The sequence below is a fragment of the Budorcas taxicolor genome, chromosome 11 (genome assembly GCF_023091745.1).
Source record: "Budorcas taxicolor isolate Tak-1 chromosome 11, Takin1.1, whole genome shotgun sequence".
NCBI classification, from domain to species: domain Eukaryota; kingdom Metazoa; phylum Chordata; class Mammalia; order Artiodactyla; family Bovidae; genus Budorcas; species Budorcas taxicolor.
The window spans coordinates 35,975,850-35,999,799 of record NC_068920.1 but is presented as its reverse complement, the minus strand read 5'-3'; positions in this window follow the sequence as shown (position 1 = coordinate 35,999,799).

Sequence of the window (23,950 nt, the reverse complement as noted above, 5' to 3'; positions counted from 1 at the left end):
TCTGGTGCGGATTTAAAAAAAAAAAAAAAAAAGATAAGAGCTCAGAGTTCTAGTTCTCTCTTTATTAACAATTGGCCTCATTTTATTTTTTAACTTTTTATTTTGTACCGGGCATTGTTGATTAGCAATGTGCTAGTATATATGTATCCATTCTCCCCAACTTCACTCCCATCCAAGCTGCCATAACATTGAGCAGAGTTCCATGTGCTATACACTAGGTCCCTTTGGTTATCCATTTGAAATATAGCAATTGTACATGTCCTTCCCAAACTTCCTAACTGTCCCTTTCCCCGGGCAACCATAAGTTCATTCTCTAAATCTATGAGTCTCTCTCCATTTTGTAAGTTCATTTGTATCATTTCTTTTTAGATTCCACAGAAAAGGGATGTCATACGATATTTCTCCTTCTCTAACTTACTTCAGTCAGTGTGACACTCTCTAGGTTGATCCATGTTGCTGCAAATGAATTGGCCTCATTTTAAATAATGGTTTCTGTTTTCAAGATTTGGGGTAGACTGCTTAAGGGAAGATATCACTTCTTAGTTTTCTTCTTATTCTCAGTTCATAAACACAATACCTAGAAGAAAGTAGTTGCTCAATAAAAGTTTGATAAATGAAATAATTTGATTCAATAAGCAGTTTTTATACTGAGTTTGATATAGTGTTAATGTATCTTCCAGCCTGGGTTCAAATCCAGGCTCAAATATTTAATGACTGACTTTGGCCAAATTACTTAACTTCTCAGGGTCTCAGTTCTCTCATTTTCAAAATGACCATGAAAATAGAAATCAACCTTGAAGGGATCCTCTACTGTTACAGGAGTTAGGATTTAATAGATATCAAGCTCTTAAAACAGGGCTCAGCCATAGTGAGAAGTCAGGAATATCATTCTATTGAATATTTCTTTCTGCCAGATAGTGTTCTAGTATCATTACTTCACTGAAGACTAAGAATGTGTGCTTCTTATAACCTACACCTGTGTTTTGTCTTGATCAACTGGAATTTTGTTTTACTGATAGTGACTGTGTAACTGAAACCAAAGTTTAAATGCAAGAATAATTTTTGAAAAAATTACAGTGAGTCTTGGGCAAAAGCTAACAAGAAGCTGCAATAACATCTCTACTTGAAATGATTGCTCTGACCTGGCTGGAAATTCATATCTTATCTATTCTTGAACACTCAGCTCAAATGTCACCTCTTCCTCAAAGCCTCAGTTAAGGGCTTCATGAGGAAATTATAAGTTCCTCCTCTATGCCTTTCACATTGCTTATATTTCTACCTTGAATAGCAGTTGTGTAACTGCAGATAACTTTTGTTATCTCCTGTACTAAAATAGAAGGTTCTCAAAGACTGAATTCATGACATCCTCATTTTTGCCTCCATAAATCCACTCCTGGTAGCAATGTTGCGTTGAAAGCATGAGGAACAGTGAAAAATGAGCTGAACATTTCTCATGCTTTCTGACTCTTAGGCTTTTCTGAATGAACATCAGAGAAGAATAGCACATGGAATTTGGTGAAGAGGAAACGGTGTAAGAAAAATTTCTCTCCTTATTTTAAGGAAATTATTGAGGGTGATTTTTAAAGTAGAACACAGTTCAGTTCAGTTCAGCCGCTCAGTCATGTCCGACTCTTTGTGACCCCATGAACTGCAGTACACCAGGCCTCCCTGTCCATCACCAACTCCCAGAGTCCACTCAAAACCATGTCCATCGAGTCGGTGATGCCATCCAACCATCTCATCCTCTGTCTCCCTTTCTCTTCAAGGATACTTTAAAAAATAACCTCTATGTAATTAAATTTAAAACAATAAGCAAAGCGAAAGGAAATGTCGAAGAGTCATTGCCATAGGGACTCTGGGGGTAGTACTGATGGCCTGTGAGCCCTGGGGAACAATTTAGAGGCATCCTTTTCAGACCCTGCCCCTGTTCCTCTGTTGCAGTTGGGGCGTCCAGTCCAGCACACACAAGCCAGCTCTTAATTTCCATACCAATAACAGGGACTAACGATTCCGATAAATGCATCCAGCAGATAATTGGCCATTTGGGTCCGTCACCAGCCTGTTTCAGAGGTAAAGACACCTGCCTGTTAAGGAAGAGTCCCTTTCTCTTTGGCAGCATTTCAGCTGCCTGGCTTAGTCGGGTTATGTCAACACCAAGAATGGCACAGTCCAGAGGCCAGGGGATCTGAGCACTGTCCTTCACCTGGCAGAGTGTCTGTCACAGATGAAACAGACAAAGGCCCCTGACTGGCTCTGGACAAGCCATTTAACTTCTCTGAACCCCACTTGTCTCTTTAAGAGAAATGTGCAGATGGAACCACGTTCCTTCTCATCCGGATCACTTTTGATTGTATCAGAGCAAAAGCTGATGCCCCTTCACAATATCTTTGTGAAAAGACTCTCCATCACAACACAAATCTACACATATACATGTATACAAACATATATTTGCCCTGGTATCATTTGTACAAGGAATTATACAATTAAATTTTTTTTGTTGTTTGTTTACTAAATCTTCCTTTGGCCATCTGATTTATTTATTACCGCATCTCCCCAGGTAACATTCTAAGTAAACATACTGGATCCACTCCCCTACCCTCCTCCAACCCCTGCCAAGCCTGGCACTGCAGGCAGTGGCCAGCTGACTTTGACTGAGTGGCTTTTAAGGGTTGATTCTATAGATTAGATGATGAGGCGGGAGTTAGTCACTAAGTCGTATCCGACTCTTGCAACCCCATGGACTGTAGCCTGCCAGGCTCCTCTGTCCATGGGATTCTCCCGGCAAGATAACTGGAGTGGGTTGCCTTTTCCTTCTCCAGAGGATCTTCCCAACCCAGGAATCGAACCCGGGTCTCCTGCACTGCAGGCAAAATCTTCACCAATTGAGCTATAAGGGAAGCCCTATAGCTTCCCTTATAAGATGATGAGGGCAGGCTGCAAATATCACCTCAGTAAAAATCTCCATATAACCCAGAGATTTTGAAGCTGTATGAGTGCCTAAGAAGCAATCTATTTTGAAGTCAAACATCCAGTTAATTAGAATATTCAGCTATGCCTTTAACAACAGTTGTTAATTTCTGATCAGCTCTTTTCTTTTGGAATTGAGAATTATCTGGTGGGGCCCTACCAATCTCTGGAATCAAACCCATTCTTTTTTTCCCCTACAGCACTTATGTCTTTACCAGCTATAGAAACTGGTGAGATCATGGGCTATTCTTATTGGTAATTTATGGAGGAGAGAGAGCTAATTAAAAAGCAAAGAAAGAGGGCTTCATCTCACACACATACATGCAAACATAAATGCCACCTCCGCCCTGTCCTGCTTTGCAGCCCTCCTGTGCGGGCCCCTGTGCACATTCGTATTGTTGCAGGACAAATGGCCTATTTTCAATCAACTGGAGTCAGCTGCCTCCCACGTGCCACCGCCTGGCCACTGGCCCATTGTTCGTCAAGCCTCCAGCAGCAGGAGGCAGGGGACATGTGGAGTCTCTCTCACCCTCCGGCCCCACATCCAGGCTCTTTCATCATTCCACAGACGGACCCTTTCCAAGAACTTGAATGGGGATCCACAACCTCCCCTCTGATTGCTCATTAATCTGCCCCTTCAGACATTCCTCTGCCTTTTGGCTGGTCTGGCCCACCCCCTCCCCACCCCCCAGGAGAATAACATTCAGAGTGGAGTCACTTCTTGTGAGCAGCAAGTACGATCCAAGAAAGCAGGCTGTCTTGTGGTACCTGAGTGTTAGAGACGTCTGAGCTCCCTCAGCTTAAGCTGCTCTCTGGACCTGAAATGCCCTGAAATGGTCACTTTGGGAGAAGTGGATCTGTATCCATGGGGGGCCACCAGGAGTCAGGCTCTGCTCAGTGCCTGGTGATGATCAAGGGAAGCAGACTTTTGACGGTTCAGGCTTGTCTTTAAGAAGCTGCCCTTATAGAGACTTTACAGAGTTGCTTTTTGCCCTTAAGAAGCTGCCTGTCTAGTTGGGAAGATAAAACATGACCACACGAAGAGGAAGTATATTATGAATTTCAACGACCACGACAGAGTCAGGGGAGGAAAGGTGAATTTCCAAGCTGAGGACTCATGAAAATCTTGAATGAGGAAGTGGGATTTGATTTGAGCCTTTAAAGGATTGGCAAGGTTTACACAAAGAGGGTGGAGAAAGGGCAATGGTTTGAATAACAACTTTAAGAAAGCACAGGGTATGCAACTATGGGATGACTGGGCAGAGGGTTGGTTCCCAGGTGAGCTGATGCCAAAGATGGGAAACAGGGGTGGAGGGATGGAGGAAGAGTTCAAAAGCCCTTCGTTTTCTCCTGTGACTGCTGTTGGATAAAGATTCACTTGCCAGCTCTCTGCTATTTTTAAGATAAGAGAGGAACGCTTCTCTTTAGTCTCTATGATGTTGTGTGGGTGACAAACATGTTGTCCGTAAAGCACTTAGACATAGGCAGCCTGTTCCAAATAAGAAAGATATCCCCTGATTGTTTCAAACTGAGCCTTTTGTGTTTAATGAAGCAGCTTCTCACCTAAGCTGCTCCCTGGGTGTTCACCAGGCAGTTTAGGAAGCAGTGGGAAATCTCTGCCAGGCCCCAGGCTACCGTTTAGCACACTGAAGCAGCAACTTCTGGAATGGTCCCCCAGTGGCCTGACGGGGTCCTCTTCTCCATGAGGTGGCCATTTGACTCCCAAGGAAAGGGCTGCATCAACAGTTATAAGCAAGCAGACACAACGTGGGAGGTGCTAAGCAGAGTGCAGTGCTTACCACAGCCCTTTGGCATTTCATGGAACAGAGTGTGAGTGTGTGGATGGGACATATTGCTGGGGATCTGGACAGCTCAGAGCAGAGGTCCCTCTGGGACAGGGAAAGCTCACGATGTCCATTCATGTACCAAATACTACTTCCGCTACCGAACATAGATCTCACTTTTGACTTTTCCGTGTGCCACATTGCCTGTGTGAAACCTTCAAGAAAAGGAGGCCCAGGTGCTAACCTGAGGGGGCCGCATGCGTACACTGTCTGCCCTGCTGTATGTGGAGTGCAAGGGCATAGACTTATCTGAGCACTGAAACCAAAGCAGAGCTATCGGTACACGTTTGCCTTTACCTTTTAAGAAAACATCTTAAAATATTTTTTATTAGGTCATTTCCTTAATGTTTCCCATCCCACCTTATGCCAAAACCCATCACATTTTAAACAGATTTAATGGAAATAAAGGCTCCATTTTTAGTAGAGCTGAGGAACCGTTTTCCTTCTTATTTCACAGACATGCATATATTATTTTAGTAGCTTTCCTGAAGGTCTGTTGTCAGTGGATGTACACAGACTAACAGTCTCTCTCTTTTACTTTTAGGTCTGGGAACTGCGAGTTAACAGGAGTTATCGATATGAATACTGAAAGAACAAGTAAGATATCTGTAGGGAGCTGCAGAGAATATTTCAAATAAAGACATTAGGCAACTTCGAGGTAATTGAGGCCAGTTCTCCCACCAGTGGTCCAGGAAGGACCCGACTGGCTTCCCAGGTAGGAGACCCCCCCCCCCCCCCCCTCGTCTCCTAGACTGTGGGAGGCAGCTGACTCACTCCAAAGTGTCCCAGCTGATGGTGAGAAGCCTGCCCCAACACATTCAGATCTTAGAATGTATAAATCTTGGTTCGGATTGTTGGGAAGAAGTTGAGGGGCAAAGAATGGAAAGGATTATAATGATGTGAGCTTCAAAGTAATGAACTGTCTCCCTTTTACATCTAGACTAACAAAGAGAGCTCTAGAGTCCAAAGTTCAAGGACAAAGCAGTCATTTAGAGAGGGTCTTTCTTGGCCTTCTCTCCTCTGCCCCTCTCCCTACCAACCCACCACACTAGAGAGAGAAATATTCAACAAGCCTCTTAGTTTATTTCCCAGGCAGAAAGAAGGCCTCATTGTTGATGCCACTGATGCTTTCAGAGGTGAGGACCAGCTCAAATGTCAAACAAGTTTGAAAAGTTGGGTTGCGTTTATCACTAATTTCGGTCTCCACCATCCGGTTCTTGAGCTTTCCTCCAACAATGTTTTGCCAAAGCAGGAGACTCTTCAAAAGTCATAATAAGATGAAGCTTCTGAAATTGGGCTGAGTCAGACTGAAGGCATCTTTTCTACGATTTACGTTATCTGTATTCTTGAAAACAAACAAACAAACCCCCAAAACTTTTGGAGGTCACAATTAGTTTCCCAGAATGCCTAAATGGGCTTTATATGCTCTGAGGTATTTTGAAATCTCACGATCCCTTCTTAGGCAGTGCTTTTGAAGATAAACAGCAATGGCAAGCCATTCATGGATCCTAATGAGCAATAAAAAAGACACAGAGAGTTAGAAATAGAGATAGAGAAGGAAGAAGAGGAAGATGAGGAGAGGAAGGGGTAAGGAGAGAAGAAGAGGAGGAGGAGGAAGAAGAAATAAATACAGTACAGAAAAAAAAATCAGAATATATTCATGTAAAGCAGGTGGGTCTCATTTAATGAAATATGTTTTAGTTCTACACACATATAAACACACAAGTGTAAGAATGTTTGTGTGTGTGTGTGTGTGTGTGTGTACTGGGTCCTTCTTTAAAAATATGTTTACTACTAAAAGTCGCACTCCACTTTTTGAAAGCTGCAGCTCTGGGGCAAATAAAATGTTCCCAGGGAATCACAACATAAAAACAGGCCCCCTGGCTCAAGGACACACTTCTACTGGGCCTGAGGGTGCAATTTTGTACTCTCTTTAAGTTTATTCAACAAATCGTACCCCAATGCCCCCTAAACTTAATGACTGAACTATTTAATCACATGTGCCTTATCCACATTTACCTACACCAAAATCAAGTCTTCTCACTCCTACTAAGATTCCGTAAACAGGAATACAACCAACCCACATCTAATGCCGTCACTTTTTGAAGGGCTTGCTATTCCTTGCGATTAAAGTATTTGCAGGCTATACCTAAGCACCGGCTCTGGGCTAAGAATTCTCATAGGGGCCAGGCAACCTCATTTAATTCCAGCCTCCACAGGACTGCAACCGAGCCCAGGGGGAAGTTCTGAGATGCCCAGCAGGCTTTGCGAAGGGGCGGGGCCAACCCACCAGACGTTTATTTACGTGGCAGGCTGAGAAAACATCTGGGAAAGAACACAGCCCAGTAAAAAGGAGTTTGTCAAGACAAACGTGAGCAAGGAACAAAGCTTGAGTCATCTGCCTATATTTTTGTCCGGGGGCCTTGCCTTTAGGTTAAAATAGCAACTGAGTCATGTGTGAATCCGAAGAGGCCAGATGGCATGGGAGGAAGCAGGAAGCATAACAGAACCAGAAAGAGTTGAACTCTAACTCTATGCAAAGCAGCAGTGGTCTGGCATCCTTTCAGCAGAGCATCTGTGGGTGTGATATAAGGCATTTATCCTCCATCTCCCCTCACATGCTCATGGGGCTTTGGTACCATTAGAGTTCTTGTGTTTAAGCATCAGTATCAGATAGGAGTCTGTGGTGTCTGGAGGGAAACAGCCATGTGCAGTGAGCAAGGTGGTGCCTGGAGGAAGTGTCAGTGGTACCTGGCAGGAGCCATGGGTGATAACCCATCGAATGTTCAAGAGCACAGGTGATACACCCTCTGAAAACTCCCCGGTTTGTTAAATTGAAGCATAGTTGATGTACACAATTATATAAGTTTCAACACAGTCATTCATAACTGGTAAAAGTTATATTTCATTTATAGTTATTATAAAATATTGACTTCATTCCCTATGCTGTATAATATATCCTACTTGCTTATCTATGTTATATAGAATACTTTATATCTCTTAATCCCCTACCCCATCCTGCCCTGCCCCACTTCCCTCTTCCAAATGGTAATGGCTAGTTTGTTCTCTATATCTGGGAGTCTGTTTTTTTCTTTATTCACTAGTTTGTGAAAAAACCCAACTTTACTTTAAAATTGAGACATTGGAATTCTGAGAGAAATAGAAACATCTTGGTTATTCATTTTTAAAGTAAGTATTGAATGGCAAGAAACATATCATATATCAAATGTTCCCTTCAAGTGTCCTTTGGAGAATACACCTATCATATTTTAGCTACTTGTTTTTTTTCTGTTACTAATAAGGACTACACAGCATGTCCAAGGAGATGCTCTACATAATTGGAAGCTAGATATAGACACACAGATCAGAGAATCTGGGTCACAAAGGAGAAAATGCCTCAGACATCCTGGACATGCACTAAGGAGGATGCATGGCTTCAGGCGAGCTCTGATAAGAAGTTACTAAGGAAAGAAATATGAATTGATCATCTCCAGATTCATTAGTTTACAGCTGACTCCAAAGGCGCAGAGAGGTGTCAGAGCATTTGAAAATTAAAATGATCAAATATTAGCTTTTAAAGCTCTGGCTGCAAGGAATTTCAACAATGTAAGATATCAAAATGAGATATCTAGTTCGCTTGTTGAAGTGTTCTGTTTATCTACAAACAGGTAATCTCTTGATATTAGATAGTATAATAATTTTAGTCATTTTCCCTCCTAGTTTACTTTTGTCATTTCCCAAGTTTAAATGAAAACAGCTTTCATCTCATTGTGGGGGTGGGGGATAAAAGCCCTGTGATTGTTTTATATTTTCATGTATTTTCATATTTTATGATATTGTAACTTGAAATTGTGAAACACTATAACAGTTGTAGAAGATAGTAACTGGAAAGCAGATTTATAAGTCTTAAAGGATTGTCCTAAATTATATAGTGAGTAGGGGGTAGGACTGAGATATTAACCAAAAAATGTGACTTTGCTCCCTAATGCAGTGCTGCTTATCACATCACTAAGAGTAGGTAGGGTGGTTATAAAGTGTACACTTGTAGAAAATTATTTTCCTGATTTTATGTGATTGTGTGGTCAGTCATGACTCCAGAACCCCAACAGGACTGAAGTAATTCATCTTAAGACAAACTACCATAGTGCAAAGTTTTATAGTCCTCAAAAGTCTTCATCTCCATTAAACCTATTTTGGGGACTAAACTGCAATTTCTTTAAAAAGCCCAGAGGGTAGTAACCTTTCATTTCAAAAAGTGGTGGGAAATATGTCACCCGATCATCCAATGACCTCTCATGGATGAATCTAGCTGGCGATAAATGCAACCCACTGCTAAGTGCTTTCTAGAGTTTTGTCTTATATTGAATCTTTTTGACCTTAAAAACTCAATTCAAAATCTTAACTCTTTTTCTACTAAGTTGAGATTCTTCTCTATGGTCTGATTTTACATATACCCAGAAAAAATAGATTTGCAATTCTCTGTGCATTTCAGATGTGCTGAAATCTGCTTCTTTTTTCTAACCTCTGCCCTGAAGTGTTTTCTCATAAGTTACCATTTCCTAAAATCTACTGGCATGGAAAATTGTGATTGTTTTATTTCCTGAAAATATTTTGCTTTGTTTTTTTTTAACAAATGCAAGAAAATAAAGTAAATGTTTTCTTACATTTTGTTTTGTTTTGTTAACAAATGTAAAAAAACAAATTTAAGAAAATGTACTGTGAGAAGCAACTCCTTGCCTGTTGGTGCCTGATGACCATAATATTAAGGTTTCTTCAATAGATGATGAAAGTTGGTGCCAAACATGGAGGGTATGTGTGAGAGTGTAAAGTGAGTGTCTATATATGAGTGTGTTGTGTGTTTGTGAAGGTATACATTTAAGCAACATGTGTATATCCAGGTATGTATTAATACTGGATAATATTAATACTGTGCAGACCTGTGGCTATACTTGCTTCCTCTGTCATCTCTGCCTTTGACCAGCTGAGTTTCCTATCAGCTTGTCTATTCTTTACATTATTCCCATGTCTCCCACAAAATTATAACAAAAAACGAAAGCTGTAAGATAGACCATTCTCCTACAAGCTCCATTTTAGAATATTTAAATAAGACTCAAAAAAAAAAAAAAAAGAAGCCGTTGTTGGATTGGGAAACAGAGTAGTAATTGTCATTTATGGAGCCAAGCACTATTCTGAAAGCTTCATCTGTAAGAACTCAGGTGTTCATCAAGACAATATTACCAGGTAGTAATTTTGTAGATGAGGAAATCGAGGGAAAGAACTGTGAAGTAACCTTAAAAAGTCACATATGGTCTAAGGGATAGAGCCAAGATTGAAAGTCAGGGTCTGAATATATGAATACGAATCCTATGCTCACAACTTCTCTGTTCAGAAACTATATTGATATTGGGTTTTTTTCACCGTATCAACCCCCTTTGTGTAAATCTAAACAGATCTGTACTCTTTAGCCCCAAATACTGACTGTGTTTAATCTTGAGAAGGATTCTAAAACACTGCCCTCTACTTCTTTTCTATATTTTATGGGCTCACAAAAGCATATTATGAATATGAGAGCTTTTTTATAATACTAGCTAAAATGCCAATCTTCATACTCAACCCTAATCCACTTAGTGTAAACATAGTCTATATGTTTCTACAAAGGATATATACCTGTTTTGCCTATGATACCACATAAACCCATAAACTGCAAAGTCAAAAATAGCATCATAAATGCCATTGTAGAGTAATAAACACAATCATAGGTGGTATAACTTTCCAATTTGAAATCTCTGTATGTAACTCTACATATAACAAGTCTGAGAACAAGAAGAATTATTTAGAGAAAAAAGATGATTTCAGTATGATGAAAGGTAACTTCATTCTATTAATATATAATATATATGCAAATATTATTATATTCTTTATTTGTGTTTTTCATACCTCCCAGGGTCATCCATATCTAGACTAAGATGTCCTAAAGATAAATATTTGTTATTTGATCTTACCATAGTTTACACACTGGCATCTCAAAACAAATCTCTATGCCATAGAATTAGGTATGAGACAACTACATTAAAAAAATAACTTTTTTTCTGATGAAGGTGGGAAAAGAGTGTTTATTACTCAAGGCCAGAGGAACATATGATAACACTATGTTTAGTTTAGGATCATACAGGAACACTGAGAAATAACTCCTGTTCAGTTCAGTTCAGTCGCTCAGTCATGTCTGACCCTTTGCGACCCCATGAATCGCAGCACACCAGGCCTCCCTGTCCATCACCAACTCCTGGAGTTCACTCAGACTCATGTCCATCGAGTTGGTGATGCCATCCAGCCTTATCATCCTCTGTCGTCCCCTTTTCCTCCTGCCCCCAATCCCTCCCAGCATCAGAGTCTTTTCCAATGAGTCAGCTCTTCGCATGAGGTGGCCAAAGTACTGGAGTTTCAGCTTTAGCATGGTTCCTTCCAAAGAACACCCAGGGCTGATCTCCTTTAGAATGGACTGGTTCCTGTTAGTCACATTATTATTAATACAAGCATGTACTCAGTTGCTAGGTCTTGTCTGACCTTTGGGACCCCATGGACTGTAGGGATTTCCCAGGCAAGAATACTGGAGTGGGTGGCCATTTCCTTCTCCAGGGAGTCTTCCCAACCCAGGAATCGAACTCATGTTATCTGCTTTTTCCTGCTTTGCAGGCAGATTCTTCACCACTGAGCCACCTGTGAGTGGAGAAGATAGGTAACCCTCTAAGTCAGTAGTTGGCAAATGTTTTCTGTAAAGGGACAGATAGTAAATATTTTAGTATTTGCAGGCCATCTGGTTTCCATTGTAACTGCTCATCTCAACAATTATAGTTCAAAAACAGCCATAGACAATACATGAATGAATGGGTGTGGCTATATTCCAACTAAATTTTTTTTTCCTTTGACAGAAATAGGCTTTAGGCCATCTTGGGCTAGCTTACTTATCTTGTCCTAAGTTATAGGTTCACTATGCAATTCATTTCAACATGTACTTAATAAGTTATTAAATTGGGTAAGGCATCATGTGGAATATAAGAAAAATGTGTGACAACTTTACCACATTCAATAATTTTTATAATTTTTTGGATAGAGTATGATGCCTCGTGGGAAGAATTATGTAAGAAGCAATTGTAAGATCATATGCAAAACTCAAGAGTTTATCTTAACTATACTCTCTTAGGGCTTCCCAGGTGGCACTAGTGGTAAGGAACCTGCCTGCCAATGCAGGAGACATAAAAGACATGGGTTCAATCCCTGGTTTGGGAAGATCCAAGGGAGAAGGAAATGACAGCCCATTCCGCTATTCTTGCTTAGACAATCCCATGAACAAAGGAGCCTGGTGCAGTTCATGGGGTCACAAAGAGTCAGACACAACTGAAGCGACTTAGCACTCAGGCACACACACGCATATACTGTCTTAAATTGACTGCCATAAGATCACAGATATAAAAGTGGGTTGGGACCTCAAGCTAAACCCCCATTCATTCAGTCACTTATCAAATACTCTGGAGCATTGAGTGAGGAGCGCTCTGGAAGGCTTAAGTTAACAATGAACAGCTCACATAGTATTAGTCAACTCAGTCATGTCCGACTCTTTGCGACCCCGTGGACTGTAGCCCATCAGGCTCCTCTGTCCATGGAATTCTCCAGGGAAGAATACTAGAGTGGGTTGCCATTCCCTTCTCCAGGGGATCTTCCTGACCCAGGGACCAAACCGTGTTCTCCTACATTGCAGGCAGATTCTTTACCATCTGAACCACCAAGGGAGCCCGAACTTCTCACAGAGTCACAAAACATCTCACAGAGTCACAGAATAAAGGTGAACCCAAAATCAAAACAAAGCACATGACACATCGTAAAGGCCTCATGTGGCTCAGGCCCTGCCTCCCTATAGGCTCATTATTTTTATTATTGTTCCCATTTTGCAGTTGAAGAAAATCAAGTTCAGAGACTTCAGCATCACCTATTTAAGGAAGCTACTCCAGATTCTTCAAGAGAAAGATAATTTTTTCTCCTGCAGGTAGCCATCTCATCCTTATCTTCCTGCCTGGCTCAGGCTCCATGAGCTGCTCTCATCTGCACTGTCATTGTGCAGATCTGCAAAATGGGGGTAAAGATGCTTACCCTTTTCTTACCTGCATTCCGAAATCAGACGCTTTTTGCTCTAGAAATACTGACCCCTTAACCATTTATGTTTTGTTTTGTTTTGCTGGTTGAGTTTGTTGAAATTGTGAAATTCTTTACTAATTGATGGGGATTCTCCAAAATGTCCGCCCAATCAACCACACAGAGCTGCTTTCTCATTTCCTACTCTGCTTAAAGAGATGCACACTGAATTGCCAATATCCCCAGTGCTCCCTAGATTGGCTGGAGACAGAACCACTTGAACTCCCTAGTAAAATACACTTTCTGAACATTTACTTCACACATTTACTTTGATTTCTAAGCCTGCAGTTTAAGAAAGCCATATCTGCCCACTTCTGATTTGTGCTTTATTCATTTTTGTGCCCTTGAGTGATATTTTAGTGTCATAGGAGAAAAAGAAATGTTAACACCAGGCATAAAAGTTGCACTCTGTAAATAAAAATCAGCTCATTTTCTGGGTTCTGAACCCCACTCTTCCTTCTTTCTCCTGGACTCTGAGCAGCAACCGATTTGTAAGCTGCTTGGCAGTCCTCAGAAGCCGGAGCATACACTAAAGGACATTCTGGCTAATTAATACCCATTGAGTGAGAAGCATTTATTTTTAAGTTGGAAAGGTAGGAAGATGATAGCAAGTTCTAAAAACCCGCTTCCAGTCTCAGATCCACAGCCTTCTGTCAGGGGGAGGAGCAGAGAGCAAGGCTCAGTGTCAACTTGCCATCAAGGCAGAAAATCCAGAAGGACTGATTTCTGGCTGTGAAACTTGCTCCCACAAAAGCCCTGGAGTAAGACCTTACTACTGCCTAAGGTCCCAACCCCACTGCTATCACAATAATCTCAAGGAAATATAAAAAGATGAGGAAGGACAGTGCTCACTCATTCAATATGCTTTCCTCTCTTAAAAGTTAAGATATCCTCTTTCTTGAGTCATGGAAGCTGGATGTTCTTTTGGTCTTTGGTCTCATTCTGATGTCACTGTTCATGAATATCAGAAACTACTTTGAAGAGTGTGGACATGCAAAATAGCAAGATAATTCAAAATGCACCTCACATGATATCAAAGCCTTAATCTGACCACATTCCCTCATAGCATGGCTCAAGTGATAAAATGTAAAATTGAAGGAAATGTATAAAAACATGCCATCACACTTGTGTAATCAAAATGCCAGATGAATACTGAATGACTAGTAAACAGAAGCATTTAGCATTTAGTTTTCACTTTTGGTTATTCTCAGCATATATCATTTGTTGTAATAAAGGGCAGACAAAGTTGAATAGAATCAAATGGTGATTTAATTTCAATCTTTAAAAAGAAAGAAGGGTTGGAGTGAGGAGAGATTTTGGTTTTTGTTTCAGTTTCTGAAACTCCTGTAATTATGTGCAATTACCTATTATGTCTGAAATTGGTTCTCAAAGATGTAGAACCTACTTTGTGTTCTTAAAAAAAAAAAAAACTGTACAAAATATGCAGTTTAAGAAGGGAACAGTGTGAGTGGGGAGAAAAATGAGGCTACAGCTGTAGGATTTTGTTATGCTTTTCGTACCAAATCACAAAACCCATTAAATTATTTATCCTACAGGCAGCCGTTGTGCTGCAAACGTTGAATACAATTGAAGATTCCAGGAAAAGAAATGTGTGCATTTAAATTGTCTCTGATTTAAACAATCCCTAATTTCATTAGCCTTACTTTTTTTTTTTCCTTCAAGAAATAAGAGTTCAGTTTTGGTACAGGGCTGCAAATGACACTAATATTTTTTTTCTTTCCTTAAAAACAGGTTACTGAGTATTAAGCCATGTAGAGGCATGAATCCATATATATGTGTAAGGTACACACACATGCATGGCAATGTGCAACATGCCCCCAAAGAACTGACAATGCACCTAACATATCCTTGGCTCCTCATATATGCATATATATTGGTTTACTCTATTTCACTTCCACTGTTACTCCTGCTAATATGTTACAAAGGAAGATATCCTCCAGGATTCAGGTTTATAAAGCAGATTCTTTTTCCCAGGTGAAGAAAACATAAATCTATCAAAGGTTGGGTCACATGGGTGAAAGCTCTCTCTCAAGTCACAGTTTTGGGTTCATTTGAAAAATCCGAGCTTTGCTATCCTCTGTAATTAAAACTCTTCTGTCTTAAGATTTATTGGTGCAGTAGTGAACGCATTTTCAGAATGTTTCTTTACAGCAGCTATTGGAAATCTCTAACTCTGCCTCAGGCAGGATGCCGCGGCTGCTGTACTTTTTGGGGTCTATTCTCCCCATGATAAATGAGCTTAACTTCAAAGATAAGTTACAACAACTCTCGGAGGGGAAACCCTTATTACTGTTAATATACGTTAGTCTCTGTCACTGCGTTTCAAATACTGTTGCATGGAAAAGGAGTCACACAAGGCTGCTTACCTCTTGCTTTGTCAATAGAGTCAGGGTATGCATAAGCAGAATTTAACAGAAATACTGGATAATTATTTCTTTCCTAAGTCCTAGCTATTTTCTTTGTGTGTGGGGAAACATGGATATTTAATACTATACAATCCACTTGATACCACCAATATGTGTGTGTGCATATGTATATGTGCAAAACTCAACCTTATGATGCTCAAAGTATTATTTTACTATCTGAAGCAATCAGTACTGTACAGACGTGGCCCAACTCAGAGATTCCTTAAAGTGAGATTTTATTTCATTCAAATGCTCCATGATCTCCACAACACTGTATGATTTTAATGTGATTTTGCCTATTTCAAATTTCATAGTTTATTTCTTCCTTTCAAAGTACTTCTTATTCCCAGACATTTCTATGCACCCTGAAGTTGGTTAGAGAGGAACATCTGAAAGAAAAAGTGAAACTTGTAGTTTTGGCGAGTTCGGGCTTCCCAGTTCCCTGGAGGAGGAGTGCCCCCTCCCCCACGGTGCCTCGCGCTGCTGGGCACAGGGTATCCGTCCTCTAGGCTAACGAATGTTTCCCCTCTTCCTAGGTTGTTAGCAACATCTAGATGGATGGGTGTGAGCGGAGTGGAGCCTGGCCCCTTCTCCTTTGAAAGGGTTAAAATGAAAAGGGGGCTTGTTGAAACTGGGGAGTCGCGAGGGTGGGGGTAGGAGGGAAAGGCAAAAGGAAAAAGAAAAGGTTAGTGTTTTCTGTCCATTAAAGAGAGTATTCTGTTCTGAAACCGAATTGGTCATGCATTCCAGAAGCGTTTCCTGGTAGAGGGGGTCTGACCGGAGCACCTGCTTTGCTATTGTACAAGGTCTGCGCTGCTCTGCTCCGGCCCCTTCCTTTATACGAGGGGGAATCTGTCACTTATTACAGACAGATTGCTCTTGGGGCCAGAACGGCTGTGCACACCACCGAGGGATAGGGAAACACGACGACCGCCTGCATCTCCATCCAAGCCGTCCGGCACACACAGCTTTGTTTTCACCTCTCTTAAAAATATTGACCTGAATTCCTCATGACATCACGTTGAAGTCCACCAACAAATGAAACCAGCTGCACCCAGGGTACAGATAGGTTCGTATCCCAAGCTAAAGAGTAAGAAATGCAAAGAAATGGTGGGAGTTAGGGGTTTGGCGTTTCCGGAGCTGGAAGAAAAAGGGGGTGTCGTCGCCATAATACACGCCGCAGGTGGAATCTATTAGCTCCCGAAAGACGGGAGGTAAAACACTGGACTTGTTCTGTGAATCCTGGGAGGAAATTCTCCGGGTGTCCCAGCTGTGTTTTTCTGCGCCACACAGAGTACCTCTGTGGGTTTATGCCCTGGACAACTCAGCACTGAGGAAGGACACCTTATCCAGAAATGATGTCATAGCCTTACTGCTGCATGTTTCAACCAGTTATTTGGTATTTAGGCATGTTGCTTAAAAGACGCACAGGTTGCAAAAAAATTTTTTTAATGCATGCTTTAAAGGATTAGTTGGTTCCTTTCATCTAGTCATTTTTGTTTTCTTCTTCATTCAAGAAATGCATAATGAACAGAAGAAAACTAGTTTTTTTGTTTTTGCATTCTTTTTAATGTATGTATGTGGACGGGAACTTGCTGTGATAAAATCCAGTTGTGGAGGATACACATTGCCCCGTGGCTATCTGTTCAGATTAATGAAAGGTGGCCTTTGTAACCAAATCTTCCAACCTCAGGGTCACCCTCTCTGGCCGTCTAGAACTGTCCTGCTGAACATGAGACAGAAAGACAAATTTTAAATATGTTAGACTTCAACATCTTGGCTCATGTCTCTGGATAGATGTTAATTACAAGAAAAAATGATAACAGAAATACATATGGTATAGAAAACGTCTATTAAAAAATCTGTGGTTTTTTAATCTTAATTTTTTTGTGAAAAGGTTTAGAGCACAGACAAAGAGTTACACAGAGCACCCCTACCCCCTTGTGGCAATGGCACTTGTAAAATGAAAATTTCATCCATTAGAACTGTTGAGACGTTTGTACTCAGAAGAACCAGAATTAGACCTTAAGGCACTGCCTATTCTGTTGAAGATCAAAATATGTAAAAAGATAGATGACTGCCTGGCTCTCAGGGAGAAGGAAACAGGTCTGAGGGATTTTGCTTTTGGACAATTTTGAATTTTATTTTAGTTCAGGTTGCAACACATTAAATGTATGTAGTGTATTTAATCATTGGGCATCCTGGCTAAAGATAAAGACCTCACAATTTATTTATTTAATCTTAGATATTTGTTATCCTACTCAAAGTCAGTAAACACTTCATAGTTTATAAAAAGTTATAACCATTAACTCCTATAATGTTCCCCATTAGCCCAGAGGGTGGTTTGTGGTTGTTTCAGCTATTCTTTTAGTTGTATAGTTTTGCAGTTGAACACTGACTTTGCAAATAAAGTTGTTCAGTCACTCAGTCGTGTCCAACTCTTTGCGACCGCATGGACTGCAGCACTCCAAGCTTTCCTGTCTTTCACCATCTCTCAGAATTTGCTCAAACTCATGTCTGTTGAGTCAGTGATACCATCCAACCATCTCATCCTCTATTGTCACCTTCTCCTCCTGCCTTCAGTCTTTCCCAGCATCAGGGTATTTTCCAGTGAGTCAGCTCTTTGCATCAGTCTGTCATTTGAAGGAGAAACATCTTCCTTCCTCTCAATTATTTTGTTTGATTCTCAGAATAAGCCTATGAGATAGACAGGTTTGAAAAGGTAATCCAAAGGGAAACTGTCATGTAGTCTTAGCCATTCTTTCAAAGCAAGTACACAGATACCCAATGAATCAGTGATAAGGGTGATTTGCATTTTATTTCATTAAGTCATAGGACTTAATATTAGCATGAATTCAACCATGAAGATGTGAGGATTATTTGGGTATTATGATCTTACAAGCCATCACTAAGCTTTTTTGAATGAAGAGATACTTTCTGATTTAAGTTTTCCACTTAATGAACTTTTCTGGATTATTCAAGTATAATAATTTTCATAACCAAGCTAATATTTTTGTAGAATGTTTGAGCAGTTCTTTAACTGATGGTTTCAGCTTTCTAGGGGTAGCCTTTAAAATTAAGGAATATCTTCATTAGACCTATACTGTGTGGTAAACGATATAGAAAATTAAAAATGTTACTGCCACTGATAAAGTTGATGCTCACTGCCTATGAGGTGGTGGGCTGTATACTTTTCTGACTTAAGTAATAAAATGATATTTATTAGCAAGGAGAATCCCATGGGGATTTGCTGGACTACTTGGAGGTCAGGATGTTGACTTGAGCTAGAGTCAAGGACAGCTGAAGACAGTAAAACGTGATGGCCTCCTCTCTTTTCTTCTACTTTTGACCCAGCTGTTCACTAGAGGCAAGTTCCACCTGGCACAAGGCAATTTGGGGGTCCTTTTTTATGAGAATGATGCTATTATCCAGAGCCACTTTCCCCATTCCAGTAATGGGGTGCCTCTTCCTGAAGCTCTGTGGTTAGCAGTATTGGTCATTAAATTTCTAAGCACCTACTTGGGAATCTGTTCTGACAAGTGAAATTATCAGAGTTTAGAAACTGCACCTGCAATGTGTTGGTGTGGAACTACTAATAGTTATTTCATCTGTAGCGTACTGATATTTATTTAATGTACTGCTTATCAAATTTGTTTTGAGTCCTGGGTTGTTTTTTTGTAACGAGATCACTGGTCTACAGATCTAGCGGCAAATGAAGCAGAACACTCTTTGGTCTAAGCGATAATAGATATCTTTACAGGCTACCCCCACCACTGATGCCTACCTTATTTAGTTGTCAGAGCAACCATATGAGGTTAGTACTTTCATCACACTGATTTACCACCAAAGAAACGGAGGCATAAGAAGCTTTAGTATCATGCAAAGCCACATAGCTAGGATATGGCATACTTGGTTGCAGGTTCAAAAACTCTTACTCTATGGATCACACTCTTAATTGCTATGTTATATGGCTTCTATTTCATATTTCTTCATTGCTGGGTGTGCACTGAATACTCACCATGATGGCCCACATGCAAATGCTTGAATAGAAATCACTGTACCGTATGGGAAATTTTTATGGAGCTCATACCCTTCTGCTGAGCCTGCTGGCCAGGCCATCACTAACTTAGGGTGTGTCTTTAGATACCATTAGGTCACCAGGGTCTCAGTATCTTGCCCTGGAAAGTGGTCCCAGAAAGAAGCAATCCCTCCCAGGGAGAATAATGACATAGGGAATCAGGTTAATTTGCCTCGTAAGCTCTTCCCTGGGAATGAGCCATGTTCTTGCAGAAGCTGAATGGTTATCTCAGGTGATACAGGGCAACAAGAGCATCATCACTCCTGTGCCTTAAATATTTACCACACATCCCCAAAGCCTCAACACCTGCCCATCCCAGGTGACACTCCTAGCATTTTATGGTTTATTGTGGTGAGATGCCAGGTATTCAGCCAGAAAGCTCACTCTTCTTAATCATATTGTGGGGTTTGGGGATGGCGGTGGTGTTTAACTTCTTGAAAGTTAACAAAAATCTAAGAGTATGGCAAGTCCATGTTAGGAACTGCTGGTTTTACTTTGTCTCTAACTCGCAGTTTTTAATATTGCAGCCTGTTTTATGTTTTATTCATCTACTCATTCACAAAATAAGTCCTGAGATTACTGCACATGCATGGAGCCGTGACAGTGAACTTGAGATCCAGAGAGCTGTGATCTGTGGGAACTGTCAGAGAGTAAAAACCTAATGATCTGTTCTTTTACAGAAGTTACTAATACCCAGTATACATTTTAACTTGCACTCTATAGGATGGTAGTGACCTTATAGTTAAAGGCGAACTACCAGGGGCTAGGCATTGTGGTTAGGTCCTTTACATAGAGCTTCAATATTATGAGATTGATGTCATTTCTCCATTGTTATCTATTATTCATAGATAAGAAAATGAAAGCTCAAGAAATTATGAAGGCAGGTACAGGTCAAGCAACTCAGGGAAAGTGAGTAGGCTGGCTTCAGAAGTTCATGCTCTTGTCGAAAACTAGAGCCCCCTGTTCATTCTTATAATTCTGAGGATAGACTGTAATACTGGTTTTAGGAAGAGCCACCGAGGAAGCAGTAATCTTGAACCATAAGTCACAAAACCTGGAATCATTAGAGAGAAACTTTGAGAAAGAGCCGTGGAACAATCATGCTGTAAGTCCCTCCATATAGAATGTATTTACTAGAAGTTAGCATTACATAATGTCTGAATTCTTTTCTAGTCAGAACGCAAATTATAGGAGGTGCCTGGAAGATCAATTGATAGATAGATACATAGATAGATAGTTGATAGATAAAGATAGTAGGTAAATGATAGGTAGATAGAGAGATAGATGATAGATAAAATTGATAGATGATGGATAGGTAGATAGATAGATACTGGTGTGAGAGGAGTAGGAAGTGATAAAGAAAGAAAGAAAGAGAAGTCACTCAGTTGTGCCTTTGCAACACCATGGACTGTAGCTGACCAGGCTCCTCCATCCATGGGATTTTCCAGACAAGAATACTGGAGTGGGTTGCTGTTTCCTTCTCCAGGGGATCTTCCCCATCCAGGGATTGAACCCAGGCCTCCTGCACTGCAGGCAGACTCTTTACCATCTCAACCACCAGGGAAGCCCAGGAAGTGATAAAAAAGAGCCATTATTACATTGAGGGGGATAATTGGATGTTTAAACCTGCAAGGGACTTTGGGGCTCCACTCACTGAATCTCATTTAATGTCACACACATTCTCCAGGACATGCCAGCCCAGGGATTAAAAATGGAGCCTTGGTAGTCTTAGCTCTTTTGTTACCACTTGGATTTGATTGAGAGAAACCACCAGCCCACTGTTTTTGGAAGGTCCGCCAGTGGTAAAGAATCTGCCTGCCCATGCAGGAGAAAGAAAGAGATGTGGGTTTGATCCCTGGGTCAGGAAGATCCTCTGGAATAGGAAATGGAAACCCACTCCAGTGTTCTTGCCTGGAAAATTCCATGGACGGAGAAGCCTGGCAGGCAACAGTCGATGGGGTTGCAAAGAGTCAGACACAATTGAGTGACTAACACTTCACCCATAGATACCTGATTCTTAGTATCAGAAGTCTCCTTCAAGGACTTTTAACCTCCACTGGTTCCAAGGGGTCTGCCCTCTGTAAAGCCCTTGAAATTGCCTCCCCACAGCTACCCTTGCTCACCTCAAACTCTGGCTGCCTCCTGAGACTCAGGCAGAACTGCAAAAATGACTGCCCAAGGAGAGAGAGATGAGTCTGCCACTTCTTAACTGAAGCCACCATCCCCAAGAGTTGAGAGACTTCTAAGTACATCTATCAAAAAATACAATTGTTGACAATGTGGTCACAATATTCTTTAGACTCTGGAGGAAGCTTGAAGAAAAAAATGATCTCTTTAAGAATTTTTGCCCTGAGGAAATAACTCCTCCTATACCTTTAGACCAGAGCTCTCTGGAACTCTTATCTAGACCATATCTAATTCCTGAAAACAAAAGGAACGAAAAGGGGAACAAAGCCTTTTAAAATCTTACTCCAACTATTTTTTTATTCATAACTAAGTTTGGAAAGCAAAGCTATAGGATCTCTTGTGTCTCTTTGGATGCATGTATATCTCAGTATGTGTCTTTGTTTTTTTGATAATATTGCTGATTGCTGAGATCAGTTTGTAAATAAGCTCTAATCGAATTGGCCTTAAAAAAAAAAAAGGCAGTGCTTACAAATAGAAGAATTCTAAATACAAGAGAAAGTAACCTAAATGAATTTCAGGTTCTCATGAACTGGGAAATATTCCATATTAAATACCTGATATTAATGTTTATTTGTTGATCTAAATAATGTAGACATGTTAAGAGTAATTAATGTTAGCAGAATATTTTCATTGTACCTATGTTTAATATAAGTTAAATATTATATTTGTTACAAGTTTGTCAGCAAGAAAATTACCTTGCTGAGTGAAGAAATTTTTAAAAATGTAAATGAGATATGAGCCTTTCAGTTCAGTTCAGTTCAGTTGCTCAGTCGTGTCCAACTCTTTGTGACCCCATGAATCACAGCACACCAGGCCTCCCTGTCCCTCACCAACTCCCAGAGTTCACTCAGACTCATGTCCATCGAGTCTCAAACTCATGCCCATCGAGTTGGTAATTCCATCCAGCCATCTCATTCTCGGTCGTCCCCTTCTCCTCCTGCCCCCAATCCCTCCAGCATCAGAGTATTTTCCAATGAGTCAACTTTTCGCATGAGGTGGCCAAAGTACTGGAGTTTCAGCTTTAGCATCAGTCCTTCCAATGAACACCCAGGACTGATCTCATTTAGAATGGACTGGTTGGATCTCCTTGCATATGAGCCTTTAGATAAACTCTATTAAGAATAATTATGCTTTAGGAATGTCTGTCTAAAATAGTCTATCCAGATTGGAGTAACTTGAACTTCTAAGGGTTGTGCTAAACTAAGCGTTGGAAGTCTATTGAATAGCTAAGTCATTTCCAAATAAAATAAGAATTTGAAACACTTACTGCTAAACACTACTTCTTACAGAGAAACTAAAGAGATTTGGGATTAAAAATAAACGATGTTTGGTGCCATCCTAAAATGTTCTAAGAAAACAAAGGTTTTAGAAATTGTCACTGTTATTTATGCTCACCAATCTATAAAATGCTAAGCTTTTGGTTGCTTAAGGGAAGTAGGAAGTGTGTTTTCCGTAAAAGGGTATGAGGAATGAAATTGAATTTTGTGAAGGGAAAAGGAAGTAAGCCTGACTTACAGGTGGCTTTTTAGGATGGAAGAACACAAATTGGTACAGAAAGTGAAAGGGTTTGTGAAAAATGAACCATGAGGAAAGAGTTTTGTATATGTTTAGGACTACATTTGAAAGGTAAGAGAAACCCAAGTAAGATGGTAGGTGCTGAGAGAGAGCATCAGAGGGCACACAGACTGAAACCACAATCACAGAAAACTAGCCAATCTGATCACATGGACCACAGCTTTATCTGACTCAATGAAACTAGGCCATGCCATGTGGGACCACCCAAGACGGATAGGTCATGTGGAACGGTCTGACAGAATGCGGTCCACTGGAGAAGGGAATGGCAAATCACATCAATATTCTTGCCTTGAGAACCCCACGAACAGTATGAAAAGGCAAAAAGATAGGACACTGAAAGATGAACTCCCCAGGTCCGTAGGTGCCCGATATGTTACTGGAGATCAGTGGAGAAATAACTTCAGAAAGAATGAAGGGATGGAGCCAAAGCAAAAACAACACCCAGTTGTGGATGTGACTGGTGATAGAAGCAAGGTCCGATGCTGTAAAGAGCAATATTGCATATGAACCTGGAATGTTAGGTCCCTGAATCAAGGCAAATTGGAAGTGGTCAAACAGGAGATGGCAAAAGTGAACGTCGACATTCTAGGAATCAGCGAACTAAAATGGACTGGAATGGGTGAATTTAACTTAGATGACCATTATATCTACTACTGTGGGCAGGAATCCCTTAGAAGAAATGGAGT